The sequence below is a fragment of the Microcaecilia unicolor genome, chromosome 2 (assembly GCF_901765095.1).
Source record: "Microcaecilia unicolor chromosome 2, aMicUni1.1, whole genome shotgun sequence".
NCBI lineage: Eukaryota > Metazoa > Chordata > Amphibia > Gymnophiona > Siphonopidae > Microcaecilia > Microcaecilia unicolor.
The window spans coordinates 283,883,815-283,911,016 of record NC_044032.1 but is presented as its reverse complement, the minus strand read 5'-3'; positions in this window follow the sequence as shown (position 1 = coordinate 283,911,016).

The window sequence follows — 27,202 nt, the reverse complement described above, 5'->3', positions numbered from 1 at the left end:
CTCTCCCTGAGTCCTGCCCTTCCAATCCATGCCCATCCATGCTCCTCTGTCCCCTGCCGCCTCCATTCATCCTTTTCCAGCAAGTCCCCTCTCTCCCTTCCATGACCCCCCCCCTCGCATCCATGCTCCTTTCTCTCCCATGTGCCAGCCTGGGCCGGCCTCTTCCCCCCCCCCCCCCCCGCTCGCATCCATGCTGTGGTTGGCCACCCTCTTCTCTCCCCCCAACATGCGTTTTTTTTTCTTCCACCCCCTCCCGCGAACCTGTCGATCCCCCCCCCCCCGCCGGAACGCCGAAAACTGCCGCCGCCGTTGTTGTACTACCTTCCCTTCCCGTAGGTTGTTGAATTATCTTACGTCAGACGCACGGAGTTAAACTTTCTAAGATGATTCAACAACCTACGGGAAGGGAAGGTAGTACAACAACGGCGGCGGCAGTTTTTGGCGTTCCGGCGGGGGGGATCGACAGGTTCGCGGGAGGGGGTGGGTTTCGAGGGGGCCATAGCGCGGGGGGGGGGGGTGACAGCTGATTCCGAGGCAGTAGGAGGAGTAGGGAAACATGCGCCTTGCAATCAGCTGTTTTGACGTCAGTGACGTCAGTGCGTGTCTGCCTCACAGACCACCTCCAGCCAAGGAGCCACGGTCCCAAGCACAGAACGTTGGAGGTGAGAATTATTATATAGGATGTCTATGTAATTTGAGTTTTATGGGTCGATTATCTAGACCCATAAAAATTCATTCAAATGAGCTTAAATCCTGAATTAATACAGCAACAATAGGGGCTCCTTTGGTGGTACATTGGTTAGAAAGGCATCAGCCAACCTCAAACCAGTGATTCTTAGGTTGGAAAACACTTGTCATCTAGGAGGAGTTACTGTTATTACATATTTTGGACAGTCTTGGGATAGCATGGAATGTGTTTTCTCACAACTAGATTATATACTGTAGTTTAAAATGAACAGGACTTTTCTGATATTTGTCCTGTGAATTGTGGGTTATCTCAGGGTTTCCTTCTATCACCTAGTTTATTCAACCTGTTGATGTCTTCCCTGGGGATGAAACTAGAAAGGGCAGGCTACCAAAGTTTTACCTATGCAGATGACATCACCATCTTACTATCGATAGCATCCAAAATAAGTGAGATGCAGCATGAGTTATCAGTTTGTATCTCTTCGGTGAATGAATGTGTGTTAACCACCTGAAACAAAGTAAGGATAAGATCAATATTTTAGTAACTGGGTCAAATGGCAAACTCGATCATGAGGCATCATTTGTTGCAGATAATATCAAATATAACCTAGAAACATCATAAAAAATATTAGGAATTATAATTGATCGTAATCTAAAACAGCATGTCTTTTATCTAATCTTCTTGTTTGTAATCCATTTAGAACCATTCACAGGAATTGGTGGAATATAAAAGCTATAACTGTAACTGTATATAAACATTTTCCCCATAGCCAACTCATCATAAACATGCAACACATGTGAAATCAATTATGTTTTTTCCAGGTCTGTAGGGATATGAAGCGATGTCATACCACTTGACTTCATTAGCAAGCATGAGTAGTAGGGGATGTGGCATGACTGACCCCATTCCTGCTTCCTCAGCTGCTGCTGGGGAGTGGGGGTGGGAGTAGGTTGGTGGCCTCTGTCATTCCTTTTCAAGCATCTTTTCTGGTGTCCTGGCCTCTTAGCGAAATTCTGAAAAAAAAAAGAAACCATATTGGGAAGCTTACTGTAGACTGGTATAATTTAATTATAATTAATTAAGTATACACAATTATACATGTTATTTACAGTAGCATATATTTAATAACTTTTATTTGGGGGGATTTATTAACCACCTCTATGAAGAGATTCACCCAAGGCGGTGTACAGTAGGTTCAGTTTTGCATCAAGCTTACAATGTTAATTGCATAACAATAGTAAAATGAACAACTAAAGACAGAGACAGAATGAAAGAGGAAAACTTTAAAGCAGCAAATTGAGTCCTAATAATAGGAGAACCATGAAACAGGATCAAAAATATACACATTTAACAGCACTGGATTCAAATAACAGAGATATAATAGCGATGGAGTATCTAATAAGCACACAATTAGAAAATTCAAATAACATTGCTATGATACTAATGCTTTTTACAATAGAGCTTACCATATAGCATGTATACATGCGGACAAGACGTGTGGCACAGAGTCAGTTGGGATAAATAAATGGGTGGCTAAACTAAAGGCAAGTTCTTTATACAGTTAATCAAGGTATAAGGAACTGGTCTAAGTTACAGAACATAAAAACAAGAGAAGTCATACTGGATCAGACCATTGGTTCATCTAGCCCGGTGGCCAAGCCAGGTCACATGTACCTGGCAGAAATCCAAATCGTAGCAACACTCCATACTTCAAATCCCAGGCAAGCAGTTGCTTCCCATGTCTCTCAATAACAGACTTTTCCTCCAGGAATTTGTCCAAACCTTTTTTAAACTCAGATACGCTAACCGCAGAGGCCACTACACCACCAGGGCGGCCTTCAAGGATCAAGGTAGGTCTTCTTGGGAAGGTTGTAATGTGTGGGAGAGGGGGGTTGTAGTATGCGGAAGGGAGATGGCGGCATTACTGCGGCGATGGGGGGGGGGGAGACAGGTTTTGGCACAGTAGAAATCATCACAAGAACAAAATATAAGAAAACCAATGGACTGCATTAGGGGCTTATAGACCATTTAGTCATGTTTAAGCAAATGAGAGATCTGCATGAAAGAAAATATTTATTTTTATTATTTTGACTTCTGAAAACCACTTGTCCCTGAAACGTGCTCAAAACAGAATAATCCATATGTACAAAAAAAGTGAATAATCCAGTTGTACAAAAGAGATGAGGTGAAGATGTGATTCCATGTGCTCCAATGAAAGGAGAGTAATTTTACTTCCCATCTTTATAACACCAGGCTTTCCAAGGCAGATTACAACAATAGTTAAGATTAACCCATCAGGAAACAGGTTATCCTCATGAAATTTGGCCATGTATTACTGTATTGTATAGAACAGTGAAGAAAAAGCACAAAATATAGCCTTTATTAGTGCTGTTTCCACCAGCTACAATAATTTTTAAGCAGTTGGTGATATTCATTTTATTTCATATTTATATCTACATATGAAAAGCTTTCAAATAAATTAAAAAGCTGTTGAGTTAAAAAAAAAACCCTTTTGTTCTTCATCTTTTAAGGCACTAAGCTGAAAAAAGGGGCGGGGTGGGAGAAGGGGGAGGGAGAAGAGAGAAAGGAGATGCTGGACGGGGGAGGGGGCAACTGATAATTTGCAGGGGGGCGCCAGAGACCCTAGCACCGGCCCTGACAGAGGACCAGTTGAAGGGAGGAAGGCAACCTTGAACAATGAATAATCTGGCAGGTCTAGATGCCGTTCTGTTGATCCATCAGACAATGACAAAATCATGTGACTGGCATGACATGAGAGGCCTATATTTGGCCATGAGAGCCACATTGCAAAGGACTTTAAAGAGTGCATGTTTAAATCACACAGCTGATGCAGATAATTGGATAAAGGATTTTTTGAAGGCTGAAAATGTGAGAAGCCCAGGAGGTGTGATATGACTTTCTGCCCACTTATTTTATGTCAGGTAGATTTGTATTGATGTACACATGTGTGACTTTGTATTTTGTCACCACTCTAGGTGATGTGGAGGGGCATAACTGAACAGGGCGCCCAAGGTTTCCTGAGGGCGTCCTCGCAGGACGTCCCCATGAAGGGGAGGGGAAACCCGTATTATCGAAACAAGATGGGCAGCCATCTTTCATTTTGATAATATGGTCAGGGACACACAAATCTCCAGAATTAGGTCGACCTTAGAGATGGTCATCCCTAGAGATGGTTGTCCCCGATTTTTGGCGATAATGGAACCCGAGGACGCCCATCTTTAAAATGACCAAATCCAAGCCCTTTGGTCATGGGAGGAGCCAGCATTCGTAGTGCACTGGTCCCCCTCACATGCTGGACACCAACTGGCACCCTAGGGGGCACTGGAGTGGACTAAAGAAAAAGCTTCCAGGTGCATAACTCCCTTACCTTGTGTGTTGAGTCCCCCCAAAACCCACTCCCCACAACTGTACACTACTACCATAGCCCTTAGGGATGAAGGGGAGCACCTAGATGTGGGTACAGTGGGTTTTGGAGGGCTCACATTTACCACCACACGCTTAACAGGTGGGGGGGGGGGGGGGGCTGGGTCCGCCTGCCTGAAGTGCACTGCAGTACCCACTAAAACTGCTCCAGGGACCTGCATACTGCTGTCATGGACCTGCATACTGCTGTCATGAAGCTGGGTATGATATTTGAGGCTGGCATAGAGGCTGGAAAAATATTTTAAATTTTTTTTTTAGGGTGGTAGAGGGTTAGTGACCACTGGGGGAGTAGGGGGAGGTCATCCCTGATTCCCTCCAGTAGTCATCTGGTCATTTAGGGCACATTTTTGTGGCTTGGTCATAAAAAAAAGGGCCAAGTAAAGTCGGCCAAGTGTTCGTCAGGGACGCTCTTCTTTTTTCCATTATCAGCCGAGGACACCCATGTGTTAAGCACGCCCCTGTCCCGCCTTCGCTATGCTTCCGACACGCCCCCGGGAACTTTGATCGTCCCCGCGATGGAAAGCTGTTGAGGGCGTCCAAAATTGACTTTCGAATATGACGATTTGGGCGACCCTGGGAGAAGGACACCCATCTCCCGATTTGTGTCGAAAGATGGGCGCCCTTCTCTTTCGAAAGTGAGCCCAAAAGTGTGTCAAGCAGCAGTCTCTTTGATTTCATGCTAGATAAAATATATTGGTAATGCCTTCTTTAAGAGGGTGTGAGGAGACATAGCTGGCATTAGTCATAAGTACATAAGTAATGCCATACTGGGAAAAGACCAAGGGTCCATCGAGCCCAGCATCTTGTCCATGACAGTGGCCAATCCAGGCCAAGGGCACCTGGCAAGCTTCCCAAACGTACAAACATTCTATACATGTTATTCCTGGGATTTTGGATTTTTCCAAGTCCGTTTAGTAGCGGTTTATGGACTTGTCCTTTAGGAAACCGTCCAACCCCTTTTTAAACTCTGCTAAGCTAACCGCCTTCACCACATTTTCCGGCAATGAATTCCAGAGTTTAATTACACGTTGGGTGAAGAAAAATTTTCTCCGATTTGTTTTAAATTTACTACACTCTAGTTTAATCGCATGCCCTCTAGTCCTAGTATTTTTGGAAAGCGTGAACAGACGCTTCACATCCACCTGTTCCACTCCACTCATTATTTTATATACCTCTATCATGTCTCCCCTCAGCCATCTCTTCTCCAAGCTGAATAGCCCTAGCCTCCTTAGTCTTTCTTCATAGGGATGTCGTCCCATCCCCGCTATCATTTTAGTCGCCCTTCGCTGCACCTTTTCCAATTCTACTATATCTTTCTTGAGATGCGGCGACCAGAATTGAACACAATACTCAAGGTGCGGTCGCACCATGGAGCGATACAACGGCATTATAATATCCTCACACCTGTTTTCCATACCTTTCCTAATAATACCCAACATTCTATTCGCTTTCCTAGCCGCAGTAGCACACTGAGCAGAAGGTTTCAGCGTGTTATCGACGACGACACCCAGATCCCTTTCTTGGTCCGTAACTCCTAACGTGGAACCTTGCATGATGTAGCTATAATTTGGGTTATTTTTTCCCACATGCATCACCTTGCACTTGCTCACATTAAACGTCATCTGCCATTTAGCCGCCCAGTCTCCCAGTCTCGTAAGGTCCTCTTGTAATTTTTCACAATCCTGTCGCGAGTTAACGACTTTGAATAACTTTGTGTCATCAGCAAATTTAATTACCTCGCTAGTTACTCCCATCTCTAAATCATTTATAAATATATTAAAAAGCAGCGGTCCTAGCACAGACCCCTGAGGAACCCCACTAACTACCCTTCTCCATTGTGAATACTGCCCATTTAACCCCACTCTCTGTTTCCTATCCTTCAACCAGTTTTTAATCCACAATAGGACATTTCCTCCTATCCCATGACCCTCCAATTTCCTCTGTAGCCTTTCATGAGGTACCTTGTCAAACGCCTTTTGAAAATCCAGATACACAATATCAACTGGCTCCCCTTTGTCCACATGTTTGTTTACTCCTTCAAAGAATTGAAGTAAATTGGTCATGCAAGATTTCCCCACACAAAAGCCGTGCTGACTCGGTCTCAGTAATCCATGTCCTCGGATGTGCTCTGTAATTTTGTTTTTAATAATAGCCTCTACCATTTTCCCCGGCACCGACGTCAGACTCACCGGTCTATAATTTCCCGGATCTCCCCTGGAGCCTTTTTAAAAAATGGGCGTTACATTGGCCACCCTCCAATCTTCCGGTACCACGCTCGATTTTAAGGATAAGTTGCATATCACTAGCAGTAGCTCCGCAAGCTCATTTTTCAGTTCTATCAGTACTCTAGAATGAATACCATCCGGTCCAGGAGATATGCTACTCTTCAGTTTGCCGAACTGCCCCATTACGTCCTCCAGGTTTACCGTGAAGTCAGTAAGTTTCTTCGACTTGTCCGCTTGAAATACCATTTCCGACACCGGTATCCCACCCAAATCGTCCTCGGTGAAGACCAAAACAAAGAATTCATTCAGTCTTTCCGCTACGTCTTTGTCTTCCTTGATCGCCCCTTTTACCCCTCGGTCATCCAGCGGCCCAACCGATTCTGAATGGCATGGTTGCTTCCATAACCCCAGCACCTTCATTATGGAGGAAATTCTATATATGATGCCAAACATTAGGCATTACTTCTGCGCCAAAAATTCAGCACAGAAAAGTGTTGTAACAGATGCAAGGGCCAGGGGCATGTCAGGAGCTTTCCAAAAATTGTGTGCAGACTTACAGAATTCGGCACTGGCTTTCATATTTGCTTTTAGCAGGCATAGGTACAGCATGGGATCCATGCCAAATGCTATTCCATAAAGGGTACGCTCCCTTTATAGGATGGCGCTTAGTGCTCAAGTTTTTTTACTGCCAAATTTTCAGTAGTATTTATTGAATTCCCTCCGTTGTGTTCAGAAACTGATGAGCAATTTATACAAATGAAGTATAACTATTACAGCTTCTTTTACCACCAAAAGAGATTTATCATTTCAATATTAAACTTCTGGGATCAGCCCCCCCCTGATATTCAGCCAGCAGAGGGCAGCACTTTTACTGTCCACTGCTGGCATTCAACCCGGATGTTCAATGCCGGGCCATTTCTAGCAACTGGCATTGAATATCCAATTCTTGCAAAGCCAGCTGATGCATGACCAGTTAAGCCAATATTCAGACTTAACCAGCCATGGCTTAACAGCCAAAGTTAGGACTGACCAGTTAAGTTCCGAATATCGAGACTTAACCAGCCACACTCCTGGAACCCCCCCCCCCCCCCCCCAGAATGCTCCCTACATTGCCGGCTTTATTTTTAGAACTAACCGGGCTTTTCAGCAGCGATAACCAGTTAAATGCTACTGAAAATAACCAGTTATCCTCCAAGATGCGAGTTAACTGGTCGGCGGCCATTCCTGGCCAATTAGCTCACACTGAATAGCATTCCTCAGAAATATTGGACCTCCAGGGCCAGATTATGTAAATGGTATCTAAAATGTAGGCATCTCGGAATAACGCACATAGTGCTATTCTATAAATGATGTCTACAGTAAGACGTGGTTTAGAGAATAGCACATAGTCCAGAGAAATCCACATACATTTAGGCGTGGCCATATATGCCACTGAAAACCTGGTGTAAATACCTGTGCCTAAATGTACATGGATTTCCGTGATTGATTTCCCCTGACACGCCTACACTCCTCTCATGGCTGCTCTCCCTTTTCAGCTACACTCGTTGGAATTTGCATGTGCCTCTTTCTAGAATACGCTTAAAAAGAAGCATGTGTAAATTCCAATGATTGCCAATTAGTGATGATAATTGCTTGTTGGCCAGTTCTCACTAATTAGCTAATTACTCAATTGAGTAGCATATGTAAATTGGCCACATGCACAATTTAACTCATGCTACTCACCACACCTTATAAAGAATCCTGCCCTCAGTGGATAAGATAGTGCCAGAACTTTGCAGTCTGTTATCTGGATAACTTAAGACAGTAATTTATCAAGCCAATATTCAAGAGCAATTATCCACATAGAGGGGCATAATCGAACGAAAACGTCTATCTCCATGGGCGTTTATCTCCGAGAATGGGTCCGTGAAGGGGCGGACCGAACCGTATTTTTGAAAAACATGGACGTTTATGTTTTTTTGAGCTGGGCGTTTTTGTTTTTCAGCGATAATGGAAACCGAAAGCACCCAGCTCAAAAACGAATAACTCCAAGACATTTATTTGTGGGAGGGGCCAGGATTCGTAGTGCACTGGTCCCCTTCACATGCCAGGACACCAACCGGGCACCCTAGGGGGCACTTTTACAAAAAAAAAAAAAAAAAAGGTAAAACAGCTCCCAGGTGCATAGCACCCTTCCCTTGGGTGTTGAGCCCCCCCAAATCCCCCTCAAAACCCACTGCCCACAAGTCTACACCATTACTAAAGCCCTAAGGGGTGAAGGGGGGCACCTACATGTGGGTACAGTGGGTTTGGGGGCGGTTTGGAGGGCTCCCATTTACCAGCACAAGTGTAACAGGTGGGGGGATGGGCCTGGGTCCACCTGCCTGAAGTCCACTGCACCCCCTAATAACTGCTCCAGTGACCTGCATACTGCTGCCAGGGAGGTGGGTATGACATTTGAGGGTGAAAATAAAAAGTTGTGAAACAGCATATTTTGTGGTGGGAGGGGGTTTGTGACCACTGGGGGAGTCAAGGGAGGACATCCCCGATTCCCTCCAGTGGTCATCTGGTCATTTAGGGCACTTTTTGGGGCCTTATTCGTGGAAAAACAGGGTCCAGGAAAAGTGCCCTAAATTCTCGCTAAAAACGCATATTTTTTTTCCATTATCGGCGAAAGGCGCCCATCTCTGATCGGCCGATAACCACGCCCCAGTTCCGCCTTCGACACGCCCCCATCAACTTTGTCTGCATCCGCGACGGAGTGCAGTTGAAAACGTCCAAATTCGGCTTTTGATTATACCGCTTTATTCGTTTTTGTGAGATAAACGTCTATCTCCCGATTTGGGTCACAATATAGGCGTTTTTCTATTTCGATTATAAGCAGGATAATGTATTATGAATTTAGTAATATGTATACTACTTACAGCTACTACTACTACTACTATTTAGCATTTTTATAGTGCTACACAAACATAGAAGAAAGACAGTCCCTGCTCAAAGAACTTACAATCTAATAGACAAAAAATAAAGCAAGTAAATCAATTAATGTGTAGAGGAAAGAGGAGAGGAGGGTAGGTGGAGGCGAGTGGCCTGATTCACACCTACCTCATTTGAGCACAATATAATCTGTTAATCTGTCTGTCCCAGCCATTTCATCATACTATGTTATTACTGTTGTAATTAATTAATTATTTGTATGTTTGTTCTAATTTGTAAGCCACATTGAACTCGAACCTATTTTCGGGATAATGTGGGATATAAATAAATAAATAACAGCAGCTGCTATCCAGATTACTGCTGCTGACCATGAATTTCATAGGCACTATCTGGATAGTGGAGCATGGGCAGAGCCAGGGTGCTCCTAGAAGTTGGCTGGATGGATCTCTAGCCCCCCTGGCATCCCAACACATTGGAGCCCTAGTGGCCCACTGGGCCATGAGTCAACCCCCCCCCCCCCGGTCCTCCCTTATATGTTGTGAAGCTCCGCCTAGCGCATCCCAGGATGCACTGGACTGGGCACCGCCATTTTCGAGGCAGCATCAATGGAAGAGGAGGGAGGCCACCTCCCTCCTCCAAAGAAGGTAGGAGTGGGGAAGGGCCGCTAGACCACAGGTAGGGGGAGGGATTGACTTGCGGCCTACTGGGCCAGCAGGACTCCAATATGAGAGGATGCCAGGGGGGTTTAGGGATCTCTAGACCCCCCCCCCCCCGAGCCTGTGTTGGGGGTTCAGGGGGACTCCAGCCCGTTTTGCTGGGGGGGGGGGTTGGGCCAGGGCTCCTGCTGGCGGGGCATGGGCTGCTGCATTGGGGGGAATGGGGGCCTGCTAGCATGCAAATGCATGCTGGACAAGGCTCACCATTCCTTCCCAATGGTCTCCAAACCCAACACCATAGGCGCCGACTCCATGGGTGCTGTGGGTGCTTGAGCACCCCCAATATTTTCACCCGCCAGAAGCCGGAAGTTGCCAGCCCGACCTGCCCGGTGCCTGCCCTCTTCTCCCTCAACAGTACTCCACCGGTCTGCCCTCGCCTTCCTGCGTGCTCCCCACAATTTTAAAAGTCATCTTACCTCAGGGTCCCAGCGGCAGCAGTGAAAGGCGAAAAGGCTCGGCGCTTCAGCCTTCCCTTCTCTCTCAGCTCTGGTCCCGCCCTCATTTCCTGTTTCCGCAAGGGCGGGACCAGAGCTGAGAGTGAAGGAAAGGCTGAAGCGCCGAGCCTTTTCGCCTTTCACTGCTGCCGCTGGGACCCTGAGGTAAGATGACTTTTAAAATTGTGGGTAGCACGCAGGAAGGCGAGGGCGGACCGGCGGAGGACTGTTGTGGGAGAAGAGGTCGGGCTGGGGTCGTACTAGCACTCGGAGGTGAGGGAGAGGGGCCTGGAACTTGGAGGAGAGGGAGGAAGGGGGGCCTGGACCTCGAAGGAGAGGGACGTGGGGGAGGAGGGGGAAGGGGGAGGGGGAATGCACCACCTGTAAAAAACAAATTCACCCCCAATCATTTTGAAAAGTTGGCTCCTATGCCCAACACCAGCTCCGTGCTGGTGTAGGGTTTGCCGTGGACAGCACACCAATGTTTGCTATTTGTGCTAAGAGCCCTGTTTTGCATTGCATGCTAGTTGCATTCAGAGCCAGCGACCACATTGTTTCATGCGCTCGGGGGCTGTGATCATGGGGCAGTAGCAAACACAGGTGCTAGTATGGCGCTAACAGCCTCTAGCACCTGCATTTGCTTCTGATGATTTGTCCATGATTGGGACAGCTGTGGAACAGATTTAACTCTCTTATCAATTCAAAAAAGGTGGGAAATACTTGAGTCTGCTCTTTATAGCTCCAAGTGGCATTTGATTACCTGCTGAGAACCCCTGTAGTATTAACCCTCCGTTGCCCCGAGTAGAAAATAAGTACCTATATGTAATATGTAAACCATTTGATTGTAACCATAGAAAGGCGATATATCAAGTCCCACTGCCTATCCTAGATTGTGAGACTACTGCTCTATATCCCTTGGTTTGAGTAATCTACTCACATTATAGTGCAAATTCTCTGATTATCGGGCTTTGCATCAAATCATCAGAATACAGGTTTAATATTTTTAAAACTATAAATAAATAAATAAAATTTGAGAATTGAACAATGGATCCAATAGCTTATTCTGGGTTTTAAAAACTTGTGAATTTTAAAATAACTCAATCAATAAATACAAAGCTACAACTACTAATCATTTCTATAGTGCTACTAGACATATACAGTTCTGTATGTATTATATACAGGTACTTTTGCTGTCCCTAGAGGGCTCACAATCTAAGTTTGTTTTTTTGTTTTCTTTTGTTTTACCTGGGGCAATGGAGGGCGAAGTGACTTGCTCAAGGTCACAGGGAGTTGCAGTGGGAATTGAACCTGGGTTGCCAGGATCAAAGCCCACTAAACTAACTATTAGGCTATTCCTTCAGTCCAAAAAGGCCCCAATGTTTCTGTTTTGAGAAAGTGCCTCTGCTTCTAGGATTAATGAGGGTCATGTATATTTATGGAAACATAATATATGGCAAGATTTAGAGGAGGTTTACTTAATTTTTCAAGATATACAAAATAGCAGATGATGGCACATAAAGACCGGTACGGTCCATCCAGTTTCAATCATTTTTTTATTCAAAAAATATAAACCAGAGCCTAAGTTCCCTTTTGAAGAAATTCAAGCACAATCTCAAAAAGTCATAATACATGCAATACTTAATTGGCTTGGATCACAAACATTAGTACATTTTTCTATGACTTGAATTTGAATGAATCAAGCCTGTTCACTTTTAAAGATATGTAGAAGTGAAATTTAATAGATAACTGCAAGAAAAAGGACACTTTTCGTTTCAATTTCTCATTAATTTTTTTTTCATAGTGACTGAAGTTATAATATTTTTTCTCCAGCCTTGGGCAACAATGGCATACTGTAGTAACAGTTACCATATTTTAATGATTAATGGCAGATGTGATTCGGTTCCTCTGACTTTTGGATGGAATCCTCTCCGGGAACGCATTTTATCAGGGTTCTTCTTCCTCCCCTTCTCCTGGGATTCGCTAGAAACAAACAGGTTACAGTCTTCTCGCTGGGAGTCACTATGATTAATGGTGCATCAGGTCTTCTCATTACTGCTCTGTTGACTCTCGCTGCCCCAAATCAAATACAATATACTGAAGGAAATGGATAAATATATCATGGTTTCAGATTCTCAAAAGGAAAACACATTATTTCTTCATTTGATCTATTGGGGGTTTGTTGTGTGATGAAATGCAAGTCATTTTGGGATAAAAACAAATAAAAGCTGAAAATTATACTAGAGAAAATAATATGACGGACTATGTCTCTCTAAAAAAATATGGAAGTTATTTTCAAAACAATGCAGTTATTTGCAAGGTCTACAGGAACTTTGACCCAATGATTGTGCTCCACTTATGAAAAGGAAAACATACAGTGGGGGAAATAAGTATTTGATCCCTTGCTGATTTTGTAAGTTTGCCCACTGACAAAGACATGAGCAGCCCATAATTGAAGGGTAGGTTATTGGTAACAGTGAGAGATAGCACATCACAAATTAAATCCGGAAAATCACATTGTGGAAAGTATATGAATTTATTTGCATTCTGCAGAGGGAAATAAGTATTTGATCCCCCACCAACCAGTAAGAGATCTGGCCCCTACAGACCAGGTAGATGCTCCAAATCAACTTGTTACCTGCATGACAGACAGCTGTCGGCAATGGTCACCTGTATGAAAGACACCTGTCCACAGACTCAGTGAATCAGTCAGACTCTAACCTCTACAAAATGGCCAAGAGCAAGGAGCTGTCTAAGGATGTCAGGGACAAGATCATACACCTGCACAAGGCTGGAATGGGCTACAAAACCATCAGTAAGACGCTGGGCGAGAAGGAGACAACTGTTGGTGCCATAGTAAGAAAATGGAAGAAGTACAAAATGACTGTCAATCGACAAAGATCTGGGGCTCCACGCAAAATCTCACCTCGTGGGGTATCCTTGATCATGAGGAAGGTTAGAAATCAGCCTACAACTACAAGGGGGGAACTTGTCAATGATCTCAAGGCAGCTGGGACCACTGTCACCACGTAAACCATTGGTAACACATTACGACATAACGGATTGCAATCCTGCAGTGCCCGCAAGGTCCCCCTGCTCCGGAAGGCACATGTGACGGCCCGTCTGAAGTTTGCCAGTGAACACCTGGATGATGCCGAGAGTGATTGGGAGAAGGTGCTGTGGTCAGATGAGACAAAAATTGAGCTCTTTGGCATGAACTCAACTCGCCGTGTTTGGAGGAAGAGAAATGCTGCCTATGACCCAAAGAACACCGTCCCCACTGTCAAGCATGGAGGTGGAAATGTTATGTTTTGGGGGTGTTTCTCTGCTAAGGGCACAGGACTACTTCACCGCATCAATGGGAGAATGGATGGGGCCATGTACCGTACAATTCTGAGTGACAACCTCCTTCCCTCCGCCAGGGCCTTAAAAATGGGTCGTGGCTGGGTCTTCCAGCACGACAATGACCCAAAACATACAGCCAAGGCAACAAAGGAGTGGCTCAGGAAGAAGCACATTAGGGTCATGGAGTGGCCTAGCCAGTCACCAGACCTTAATCCCATTGAAAACTTATGGAGGGAGCTGAAGCTGCGAGTTGCCAAGCGACAGCCCAGAACTCTTAATGATTTAGAGATGATCTGCAAAGAGGAGTGGACCAAAATTCCTCCTGACATGTGTGCAAACCTCATCATCAACTACAGAAGACGTCTGACCGCTGTGCTTGCCAACAAGGGTTTTGCCACCAAGTATTAGGTCTTGTTTGCCAGAGGGATTAAATACTTATTTCCCTCTGCAGAATGCAAATAAATTCATATACTTTCCACAATGTGATTTTCCGGATTTAATTTGTGATGTGCTATCTCTCACTGTTACCAATAACCTACCCTTCAATTATGGGCTGCTCATGTCTTTGTCAGTGGGCAAACTTACAAAATCAGCAAGGGATCAAATACTTATTTCCCCCACTGTACATACTCTCCCTTAGAAAATTGCTCAGGGAAAAACTACCTCCAAGGATCTGCACCTGCTTTTTCTGTTGAGACAATGCCCTAACTTGGCCCCTAAAAGGAAGAATATAGTACTTTTACCTGAGGAGAGAGTTGGCCAGTGCTCAGACAGCTAATTTATCTGAGTAATAAAGCAATTTACCTTAGTAAATGGCATTCCGAAATTGCACCTTCATATTGCCCCCCATCCCTCATTTGCATACATATGTGTGGTGGGAAGGGGAGGCAGTTTTCAAAGGATCTGATTTTTTGTTACTTATATGGTTTATGGTTCATAATTTAATGGAATTTTCTAGCTGCCGAGGCAGAACAGAGTGTTGTACAGACTAAAAATCAATTTAAAAGAGAAAAGAGCTCCATTTACTGATAGGAAACAGAGAGAAACATACACAGAAAAACAGAGCATACAGAAGAAAAACAATACAAACAATGTAAAAGAATATATGTTTTTGTGTTCATATCATTTTTATTAAAAGCTATTGTTACTTGCAAACAGGGAAACAAAGAACATAACAATCCTCATGTGATAGTGAACAGTAGTAAAACAAAATGACAAAATTATGTCACCAAAAAACAAGATGACAAGATGATATATCATCTAGATGACCGGTGAAATCACATCTGCAAGTTCCAAAATAGGAAGAATTTGCTTTAAAGGTCTTAATTGATAATTTGCTACAAAGAAAGAGGGCAATACTGTTCCAGTTGTGGGAGGGGAAAGGAAAAAGAATGCTCAGTGTCTAGTAGATTCAAGATGTGCAAGTCTGGGACCTGGCAATACCAAACAATGGTCTTTTAATGAACAGAGGACCCTAGCTGGCAAATAAGGGATAAGACGACAGGAAGGATAATCAGGAGTACCTATCCTAAGGGCCTTAAATGTTAGTAACAGAAATTTGTAAGTAATCCTTTACTCGACAGGTAACCAATGATGTTGCTTCAGTAATGGTGAAGTATGATCCATGGGACGGATGAGACAAAGTAATCTTATAGCTGTGTTCTGGAGGGTTTGGAATTTTTTTTTAAAGTGAAGCATGTTAAACGTACATAAATGATATTGCAGTAATCCAGACATGTCGTAAAAATGGAAAGAATCATGGCAAATATCATGATCAAAAAGCTGACGAAGAGCTCTTAAATGACGGAAGGTAAAGAAACAGAGCTTAGATAAATACGATATAAGTAACAGAATTGGGAAACTGGGGAGATTGATGTTCCAAAAAGTGTAACAGGAGAGGATAGAGGGGATGCAGAACCAGAAAACCAGCAGGCAACAGTTTTATCTGTATTGAGCAGGAGTTGGTGAATGAAAAGCTATTGCACAATTGAATCCAAACAAGACGGAAGAGTAGAAATCGATGGGGAGGAGTGGTCAAAAATAAAATGAGAATATTGTCTGTATTGAAATAAGCAGAAATCCCAAAGGATTGGATGAGGGCTACCAGTGGACTCAGGAATAAAAAAAATTGAACAGAAGGGGGGATAGGATTGACCCTTGGGGGACATGACAGTGAAGTTCCCTCTTCTCAGAGGTAGAGGTGGAGGTGGCAACCTGAAACAAATGGTGAGATAAGAAAGAACACTACCAGAAATGCCCAAGGAAGATAGTTGTGAGATCAATAGAGAGTGGTTAACAAGATCAGAGGCAGTGGATAGGTGTAAAGAAAATGCCAGAACAAGCTTGTTTTGATCAAAATGTGAATGTACTTCACTCAGAAGTGAAGGACGTCCATCTTATAGGACCGCCGGGCCTCTAAGATGCACGTCCTTTGACAGTGTTTCAAGAAAAATGCCCTTGTTACTGTACTTTGCACAATACATCACAGAAGTCCAAAGAATTGTAATAAGGACGTCTTTCTTGTAGAACATTGCTGAGGGAGTTCTACATGAGAGGGACTTGATAGCCTGTGACCAGTGTGAGGAGGGGGTTCCTCCTCCCGAGGAACCAACCAACAGTTACCTTTCCAATCTGTCTCTTATTTCAGTCCAGGCTTCAATAGAGACAGTCCTGAGGGGCAGGTGGTGGTGGTGCATATAGAGGGAGCCACGGTGCCTGAGGCACAGCTGGATGAGCATCAGGTTTTCAACGAGGCTGAAATTTGGCTCTCTGTGCAGAGACATATTTCTCAGTGAATAACAGTTGGAAAACGTGCAGCACCTTATATGGACGGCCGTGCGTGATGGACGTCCTTACATGCACAGGTCCATGTATGGACGGGTCTGCACGTGGATGACCATCACAAATGGACGACCATGACGTATGGGACCTTATTTGGATGAGTACGTGTTCACACGTGCAGAGCCTTCCTTATATGGATCATTATCAAGTGTGCGAACCTCTTCATATATACACAATAATATATGTATGTTCCTTATATTTCCCGTAGCTGCATATTCCGCAAGTACAGTGCATGTAGTTGCGGACATCCAGGTACGGGAAATATAAGGAAAATTCATAGTGATAAATACAGTAACAAGGATGTGTTTGTCACAGAACTGTCGAAGGATGTCCCTCTTACAGGCCCACAGTCCTTCAGTGGGCCTAGTAAGATGGACGTCCTTCGGCAGTTCTGTGACAAACACATCCTTGTTATTGTATTTATCACTATGAGTTTTCCTTATATTTCCCGTACCTGGATGTCTGCAACTACATGCACTGTACTTGCGGAACAACCAGGTACATCAGAGAAGTCCAAAGTATAGTAATAAGGATGTCTTTCTCGTAGAACCGGCGAAGGACGTTGATATAGTAAATTGTCAAGTACAGTGAATGTTTTAGGGACATCCTTTCGTGGTTCTGGAAGATGGGCAGCCTTTTTACTATACTTTGGGCGTCCCGGATTTGGGCGTTTTGCTCTGCGATAATGTAATGTCTAAGGACGTCCACACTATTTTTTCAATTATACCTACCTGATTTTGGCCGACTTCACGAGGGTGTCCTAATTCATACTTGGACGACCTTTCGAAAATGCCCCTCTCTGTCTCAAAATGATATAGTGGAATTAAAGGTTCAAAGAAGAGAGACCAAAATGATAAAGGGGATGGAACTCCTCTCATATGAGGAAAGGCTAAAGAGGTTAGGATTCTTCAGCTTGGAAAAGAGATGGCTGGGGGGGGGGGGGGGGGTGGTATGATTGAGGTTTACAAAATCCTGAATGGTGTAGAACAGGTAAAAGTGAAACAATTTTTCACTCTTTCAAAAAGTACAAAGACCAGGGTATACTCAATGAAATACGAAGATAGACGAACAAAAAAGTGAGGTGGAACCAAGGAGGATATAAAACAGTCTTTATTGGTACTGTTTGATATTCTCCTTGGTTCCACCTCTCTGTTTTATTTGTCTCTCATGGTTACGTGAGATTTACTCCTCCTTTTTGCTTGTCCTACACTCAATGAAATTACATGAAAATACTTTTGAAACAAATAGGAGGAAATATTTTTTCTCTCAAAGAATAGTTAAACTCTGGAACTCATTGCCAGAAGATGTGGTAACAGCAGTTAGCGTATCTGGGTTTAAAAAAGGTTTGGACAAGTTCCTGGAGGAAAAGTCCATAGTAGGTTATTGAGATGGACACGAGGAAGCCATTGCTTGCTCTGTGATTAGTAGCATGAAATGTTGCTACTATTTGGGATTCTGTCAGGTATTTATGGCCTGGTTTGGCCACTGTTGCAAGCAGGATACTGTGCTAGTCGGACCACTGGTCCGACCCAGTATGACTATTCTTATGTTCTGTGTTTACATCTTTAGAAGTTACCTGTGGAGTGGCTTCTAACATTCTTCCTTATTGTGCCTTTGTTGAGCTTTCCAGCTTTTCAAACTGCTTTTCAGATTAAAAATGTGAAAAATCCAACATATACCATGCAATAATCCAGAAATGTTCAGGGGCAGACAGTATAGTACTATGAATTCTGTATCATATAAAAATGTTAGAGTTAAGGGCGTAGGATTGAAATTTGTATCAGTCACTGCAGATTCCCTGTGTTCTTGGGCAGATACAGATTTGAATAAAACTGTCACAGTTTATCACAAACATGGGAAATCTCTGAGTTATATTGGTTTTTGATATAACTGAAATCACACAGTATGAACCAAATAGTTGCTATTCTAGACATGGCATTTGACATGAGTTTAGTGCATTTAAAAGGGAATAGCTTAAATTCTTGCAGCTACAACTTGAAGCTAAAGCACTAAGGTCCCATAGTGCATGCTAAACCGGCATTAAAGGCTGTTTCAGGTATGAAGTAAGAGGCTGATGTGAAAAGGGTGTAGGCTTCTGAGGGACCCATGCAGAAAACTTCCTGTGCAGTTACCAAGGGTTTAAAACTGTCCTACCATGGGATAGCATTACAGAAAGAGTTTCAGCACAGGTAATATCTCACACTGAAATCCTGACTGCACACTGTATACAAATGTAGTAGATGTGTTATCCCATGGTATACAATAAAAATGGAAAAAAAGATTTTCATGCACAGCTCCCACCAGAAAGTTTTTGTGAGATCCAGAGCAGCATAGAAGGGTTAGTTAAGAGGAATCGGTGTCTACCAGTACTCCCTCACTCCCCCAACCCATCCACATTGCCCCAGATACCTGGCATCAGCGCCAGCCCAGTGGTCTATTGGACCCTCTTCCTAATGACGCAACCCAGCTCTACCCCCCCCCCCCCTACATAGCAAAAAATGTTTCAGTATATTAAAAGCAGGAAGCCGGCAAAATAATCGGTTGGGTCGCTGGATGACCGAGGGGTAAAAGGGGCGATCAAGGAAGATAAAGACGTAGCGGAGAGATTGAATTAATTCTTTGCTTCGGTCTTCACCGAGGAAGATTTGGGTGGAATACCGGTGTCAGAAATGGTATTTCAAGCGGACGAGTCGGAGAAACTTACTGACTTCACGGTAAACCTGGAGGACGTAATGGGGCAGTTCGGCAAACTGAAGAGTAGCAAATCTCCTGGACCGGATGGTATTCATCCTAGAGTACTGATAGAACTGAAAAATGAGCTTGCGGAGCTACTGTTAGTGATATGCAATTTATCCTTAAAATCGAGTGTAGTACTGGAAAATTGGAGGGTGGCCAATGTAACGCCGATTTTTAAAAAAGGTTCCAGGGGAGATCCGGGAAATTATAGACCGGTGAGTCTGACGTCGTTGCCAGGGAAAATGGTAGAGGCTATTATGAAAAACAAAATTACAGAGCACATCCGAGGACATGGATTACTGAGACCAAGTCAGCACGGCTTTTGTGTGGGGAAATCTTGCCTGACCAATTTACTTCAATTCTTTGAAGGAGTAAACAAACATGTGGACAAAGGGGAGCCGGTTGATATTGTGTATCTGGATTTTCAAAAGGCGTTTGACAAAGTACTCATGAAAGGCTACAGAGGAGGGTCATGGGATAGGAGGAAATGTCCTATTGTGGATTAAAAACTGGTTGAAGGATAGGAAACAGAGAGTGGGGTTAAATGGGCAGTATTCACAATGGAGAAGGGTAGTTGGGGTTCCTCAGGGGTCTGTGCTAGGACCGCTGCTTTTTAATATATTTATAAATGATTTAGCGATGGGAGTAACTAGCGAGGTAATTAAATTTGCTGATGACACAAAGTTATTCAAAGTCGTTAACTCGTGACAGGATTGTGAAAAATTATAGAAGGACCTTATGAGACTGGGAGAAAAAGGAGGGAGATTACTTGCCTAGTGTGTTTTTGTATTTTGGGGATTATGGGTGGGAATTTTTCTTCCTGGTGTGGTGGGAATTGTATCAGTGGTAATTGCCCTAGGTAGGAATTTCCCAGATGGGAATTGTTGGGCGGAACCTGTCCGGTGGGAACTGTCCAGGTGAGAAGTGACTTAGAACTGGTCATGGTTGCCCACTGTAAACTAAATATAAAAGGAAATGTCATAGAGGCTGTATTTATGGTCTTATCATACTGCTCTTCATAGAAGTAGCTTCATCATTAAAAGACTAACCTCTGGTCCTGACTTTGTGATAGGAGAAATATGTATTAAGCACCAGTAGAACTCCTGTGAGAGTTTATGACTCTTTCATTGCCCAAGATTACCTAAGAATAAGACAGCGCCCTCATGGATAGTCTAATCTAAGCTCTAAATGGTACCACTTAATCGGTTCTGATAATGACTTCTGCACATGGCTGTTATCAACTATGTGCTGTCAGAGGCAGGGGCTGATTCTTGTTTCAGGACCTCTTGGCATCTCTACCAGATTCCTGAGCTGCTATGTGGAGGAAGGGAGCAGTGAAGCTTCTTAGGGAATAGATTACTGGAGCAGTGAGCCCCTTGGTGTACCATTACACACTTTCTCAGGTCCAGATACAACTGACAAGCAAGCCACTGGATGCAAGACTCCAGGAGGGTTTGCAGAGTTCTGCCAGTCTCTCATTCATCAGCATGTGAGCCAGAAATGAGCTCAAGAGGGGCGCTATAGTGATGACATTTTCAAAAGTGAGCTAAAATAAAAGTTTTCCTCAGAAATATTTCCTCAATTATTACTTTAAAAGGAGTGAAGCCTGTGAAAACTGGGATTACTTTAATCAGTGGGATCTGAATTAGAGACTTAAGTATATGTATTGTTAAATAACTTCTGGTTTTTAAAAGAGAAAGAATGTCATCAGATGTATTATTTCTAACTAATATTGGACAATAAGTATGTTTTCAATGAAATGATTTGACTATACACCGTAATGGCCTTGAAGAAGCCAACCAGATGATCAGTGTGGAATAATGAATTAGACGAGTAATATCTGGGGATAATCAGGTTAATACCACATTTTTTTTTCTGTTTACTGTTTAATTGATCTCCTTGTCTTGTTTCACTCTCCCTATTTAGTGGTCTAAGGAAGAGAATAGAATTACCTGACTGAAATAATTCCTATATATTACTTTCTCTGTATTTCTGGAAAGTTGTTTTATCGCTTGTAAAAATTTAAATGGTTATAAAATAAAAGTGAGCTAAAATAAAGTAAAAGGATTTGTGTGTGTGTGTGTGTGCGCGTGCGTGTGTGTGTGTGTGTGCAATCTTCATAAGGGCTGACTTGGAGGGGCATAATCGAACACGAATGCCCATCTCCATGGGCGTCTATCTCCGAGAACGGGTATGTGAAGGGGTGGGACAGACCGTATTTTTGGAAAAAAATGGGCGTCCATCTTTTTTTTTCAATAATACGGTTTGTGCCTGGCAAATGCATCGGATTTGTGCGGATTTGAGCTGGGTGATTTCGTTTTTCAGCGATAATGGAAACTGAAGGCGCCCAGCTCAAAAACAAACAAATCCAAGGCATTTGGTTGTGGGAAGGGCCAGGATTCGTAGTGCACTGGTCCCCCTCACATGTCAGGACACCAACTGGGCACCTAGGGGGCACTTGTATCAAGTAAAAAAAAAAGTTAAATACCTCCCAAGTCCATAGCTCCCTTCCCTTGGGTACTGAGCCCCACAAATCCCCCCCCCCCCGAAAACCCACTGCCCAAACCTCTACACCATACCATAGCACTTATGGCTGAAGGGGGGCACCTAGATGTGGGTAAGTGGGTTTTGGGGGTGGTTTGGAGGGCTCCCATTTACCACCACAAGTGTAACAGGTAGGGGGGATGGGCCTGGGTCCACCTGGGTGAAGTCCACTGCACCCACTAACAACTGCTCCAGGGACCTGCTGTGATGGAGCTGGGCATGGCATTTGAGGCTGGCATACAGGCTGGAAAAAAAGTTGTTAAAGTTTTTTTTTTTTTGTGGGAGGGGATTAGTGACCACTGGGGGAGTCAGGGGTAGTGATCCCCGATTCCCTCCGGTGGTCATCTGGTCATTTAGGGCACTTTTTTGGGACCTGTTCGTGAAAAAAAGGGTCGGCCAAATCTCAACATTTGGGTCAACCTTAGAGATGGCCACCCTTAGAGTTGGCCGACCTTGGTCTTCACATATAATGGAAACTAAGGGCGCTCATCTCAAAACCGGCCAAATCCAAGGCATTTGGTCGTGGGAGGAGCCAGCATTTGTAGTGCACTGGTCACCCTCACATGCCAGGACACCAACCGGGCACCCTAGGGGGCACTGCAGTGGACTTCAGAAATTGCTCCCAGGTGCATAGCTCCCTTACCTTGTGTGCTAAATTAAAGATGGGCGCCCTTCTCCTTCGAAAATAAGCTGGATAGTAACATAGTAGATGACAGCAGAAAAAGACCTGCATGGTTCATCCAGTCTGCCCAACAAGATAAACTCATATGTACTACTTTTTGTGTATACCTTACCTTGATTTGTATCTGCCATTTTCAGGGCACAGACCGTAGAAGTCTTGCCCAGCACTAGCCCCACCTCCCAACCACCAGCTGCGCTTCCCCCCACTGGCTCTGCCACTCAATCTCGGCAATCTCGACATGACTGAGCACAACTATATAATCGTTCTTTGTACTGCTGACTTGCTTGTTTTATAGTTCTAAAGGACAGTACCACTATTACTATGGATTAAATTCTATAAATGGCACCCAGATTTGAACACCCAAAAAATGAGTGCTAAGCACTGTGCTATAAATGGCATTCAAAGTTGGGTGCTGGTTATATGATACCGCTTAGCACTGGGATCCATGCTCAGTTTCAGGCATGAAGATTTACACCAACTGAAAACTAGTGTAAATTTCGGTGCGGATCTGCCTTATTCTGTAACATTGCACACAAATTCTAGGAGCACCCTTGACCTTCCCGTGCCTCTCCCATGGCTTTGCCCCCCTTTTGGATCCATGCATAAAATTTATGTGCATCTTTATAGAATACCAAATACAAGCTGTGCTTGTAAATTCAATTTTGGTGCTAAATACCACCAATAATTGTTAGCGACCAATTATTGGTGCTAATTGACTCGTTCAATTAAATTTTGCACGCATGCGCAATTTTGAGCGCCATATAAAGAATTAGGAGGTATATGTTTTAGATTTAGAGGTTATTCTTTCAAGTGATGTTCTAGGCAGCTTACAGCATTATTTAGATTCAAGAGCTATAGGTTGTCGTCTTCCTCCCCCCCCCCCCCAAAAAAAAAAGCTTACAATCTAAAATGGCAGCTCTGTAACTAGCACATGAGTGCTTTAGCACATAACTGCACAGAGGCATACACAGGGGTGGATCAAAGGGTGGGACTTAGTCATGTTTCCCACGTATGCGTGTATCGTGCAGATTACAAATTCTGTAAGTTATGCGCATTGCATGATGCACTTAGGCGCACCCATTTATGCATGCCATGGACTTGGCAGTGGGTATCCACTGGTGCTCCAGCACAACACCAGAGCAGTTAACAAGGAGTGCCCAATTATAGAATCATATTTTGTGTAGCTGTGGCAGTAGGACTTGAGATTTGTGTGGAGCTCTAATGAGGCCTGTAGTGGTTTCCAAACCTGGTCCTGGAAGCACCTCAGCCAGTCAGGTTTTCAGGATATCCACAATGAATATCCATGAGATATTTTACATGATGTGGAGGCAGAGTATCCAAGAAAACAACAGGACAGTCTATCTGCAAGATCCAAGATGGCGACACAAAAAGCAGAACAGACAAAGAAATCTATATGAAGATGAATTTATTCAACCAACAATGCCAGACACAGGCCATGTTTCACCCACACATGGGATGCCTCAGGGTCAAATTTTGTTGAGAACTAGATACCTCTTAACATATGTGTTGTGACACATATGACAGGGGAATCCACGCGATGGCTCCATGAATCCTCTAGTGTCATTGCTAAAACAGCAATCCCAAGTATTTTGCTCATCTGAACATTTTCAACCAGATCACACACACAGAAAAAGGCCTTTAGGTTAAAGAAGTGCTTTTTGTTTTCTTGTAATGCTATAGGATGATAAAGAGTAAATTCAAGAATGGTCACTAAAAGTTAGGTGGCAAACATTTTGGAGCTAAACACAAATTCTTTAATGGCACTTCTGTGTGGAACAGACGTTATAGAATACTTGTGTAAGTCTGTGCTGGCATGCCTAACTTTAGACATGTCCAAAGTTATGTCCCAAACATTAACATATTCAGCAGGAAGTTTCAAAATCTAATCAAAACAGTATCCAGATCTCTGTAACAAGATAGACCTCATAATCTTGTATACACATTTATAGGGATTATCACATCTATATGCATCTCGCAACCATCTCAACAATCTTGCTCTATCGTTATAAACGAAATGGCGCGGTGCAAATCCTCATAGAATCCCACATTTATTTTAATATTTATTTTACTTTTGTTCAAAAAAATTTTTTTTAAATTCAAACTTATCTTTAATGGCAGCAACACGTTTGATGTCTTTTCTCCCTTGGTCTTGTTTTTAATTTGAGCTTTGTGGTTGCGAGTGTTCCTTACATATACTTTTGGATTTTATTGTGAGTAGGATTTGCTTGGTTTGCCACTTCTGTTCTTTCTGTTCACTGGAAATCTATCCTCATGATTCTTTCAGTATTATACAAAATGACCACAATTTGCAGGTTTCTGAATGTAGAGGTCTATGAACAACCACTGCACACCATAAATACAGTACAGTGACTGGCGGTATGGAGGGAGGGCACATGCACAGGAGTGACCAAGAATTTATTTTGGGTTGTCAAAAAATGAATGCTGAATAAAGGTTGACGAGCAGTGGTCATAGGAGCAAAATGTAATTCATTGTTTTTGTGGGGGTCTAAAGCTATTTATAAACATGAATATAGAAAGTAAGACAAATGTGAGTGTCTGTTGAAATGTTTTATAAACATTGGTCAAGGCGATTTTCCCACACAGGCACGATGTGAACAGCAGAATAGTTCTGGTATTTTTCAGGAAATGGAACAAAGATCTTCACTGTGCTGTGGGTATTTTTGAAAATGTGCGCTTGGTTTTACTCAGGGAACGTATCGGCACAAGTCAGCAGGTGGGATAGGAAGCAAGAATTATATGTGTACATGTACTTTGCCAAAATAAGGTCAATAAACAAGCTATATGGGATGGTAAGAAAGCAAATCACAATTAAAGAAAAAGAAACAAAAAGAAAAATCATAAACAACTCCCTGTAGGCCCTGCCCAGTTAAATCACAATCAGCTGGCTGTCTGCCGTTATTCACGTAACCGGATGGTATCACTAAACATTGACTTTGACTGCCCTGGCTCAATCTAGACAGTGTCAGGGTGACCTTTGGGGTGGAGTTGGGGTAGACCCATAAGTTAGAGAAAAAAAACAGAAGAACAAACTCCACAAATCACAAGCACAGTAACAAAACAACAGAGGTGACACAAACAAACAAACAGCACTATAGGTGCTGAAAAGTCTTTTATCATATTGAGACTTGACTCGACATGGACCATGTTTCGGCCAACAGGCCTGCGTCAGGAGTCTGAACAAATGTCACTTGTAATGTCTATAATGTGATAAAATCACATACTGATGGAATAAATAACAACAATTCCAATAGGTCATCACATAGAGGATAAATCACTGATCTAATGCGTGCTTCAGATCAGCACAAAATTTCTAACTCGGCCATCCATAGTCTCTATGTGACAACCTATAGGGATTGTTGCAATTTCTTCTATCAGTATGTGATTTCATCACATTATAGTCATTACAAGAGACATTGAGGCATATTTTCAAAGCACTTAGCCTTCCAAAGTTCCATAGGTTTCTATGGAACTTTGGAAGGCTAAGTGCTTTGAAAATATGCCTCATTGTGTTCAGATTCCTGATGGAGGCCTATTGGCCGAAACACAGTCCATGTCAAGTCTATATAATTTAATTTAATATAATATAATATAAGACTTTTTAATGTTTTCTGGGACCCATAAGTTATGCAGACACCACTGCCTGAATAGGTGTGTGGGGATGGCACTGAATACTGGCTGTACCTGCATATCTTTCAGGTGCCACCAGTCACCTGGATATTCGGGGCTGTTGCCTACATTTGGCCTGGCACTGAATATCCAAGTCTAAAGTAACCAGCAGTCAGTATTTAAAAAAAAGTTCACCTCCAGTAGCTGAATATTTATCCATTAGTGTATATCACAGTAGCAAAATAGAGTAGCTATGAACAGCTTAAGCCATGACACAGCCGGATTGATAATACCATTTTGACACCACTGTTTAGACATATGGGATGCCGTCATGCTGAATTTCTGGTGTTTTGACACAGCATCGATTTGATGCAAGAAGGGATGGTTCAAATGACAATTGCATTCATAGAGGTACGGATTAACATGGCCAGATATGCAAGCATGCAAATCTCACTCCAGGTTCTACATCGACTGATGTTGAACAAGTGTTCTTAATGCTGTTTGCACAAAGTTTCCCAATAGTAGAGTCTCGCTTATCCGACCTTCGCTAATCTGACACAGTGGATTATCTGACATACCCCGGTGCGGGTTTCTCTTTCTCTTTCCTGGCATTATTTTTAGTTAAGAGGCAACAGTGATAGGTAAGATTCTTTCTCACATTAAGTTTTAAACTCTTCCTGCTTCCTTTGTTGAAATATCCATTCAATATACTTCTATTTTATCCCTCATCCATGTTTTGTGTATTATCCAACCTTTCGATAATCCAACATTTATGTCAAATAATCATAATGACATAGAAGGGCATTTTCAATATGATGTCTAAGTCCAACTTTGAAAATGTCCAAAATTCGAGTGGGGAAATATAGCCATCTTCAAAACTGAAAAACATCTATCTTTTTTTTTTTTTTTTTTCGAATATGCATATTTGCTAGATGTTTTTGTGCTCTGTGCATTTTTCTTTTTGGCCATTTTTGAAAAAAAAAATG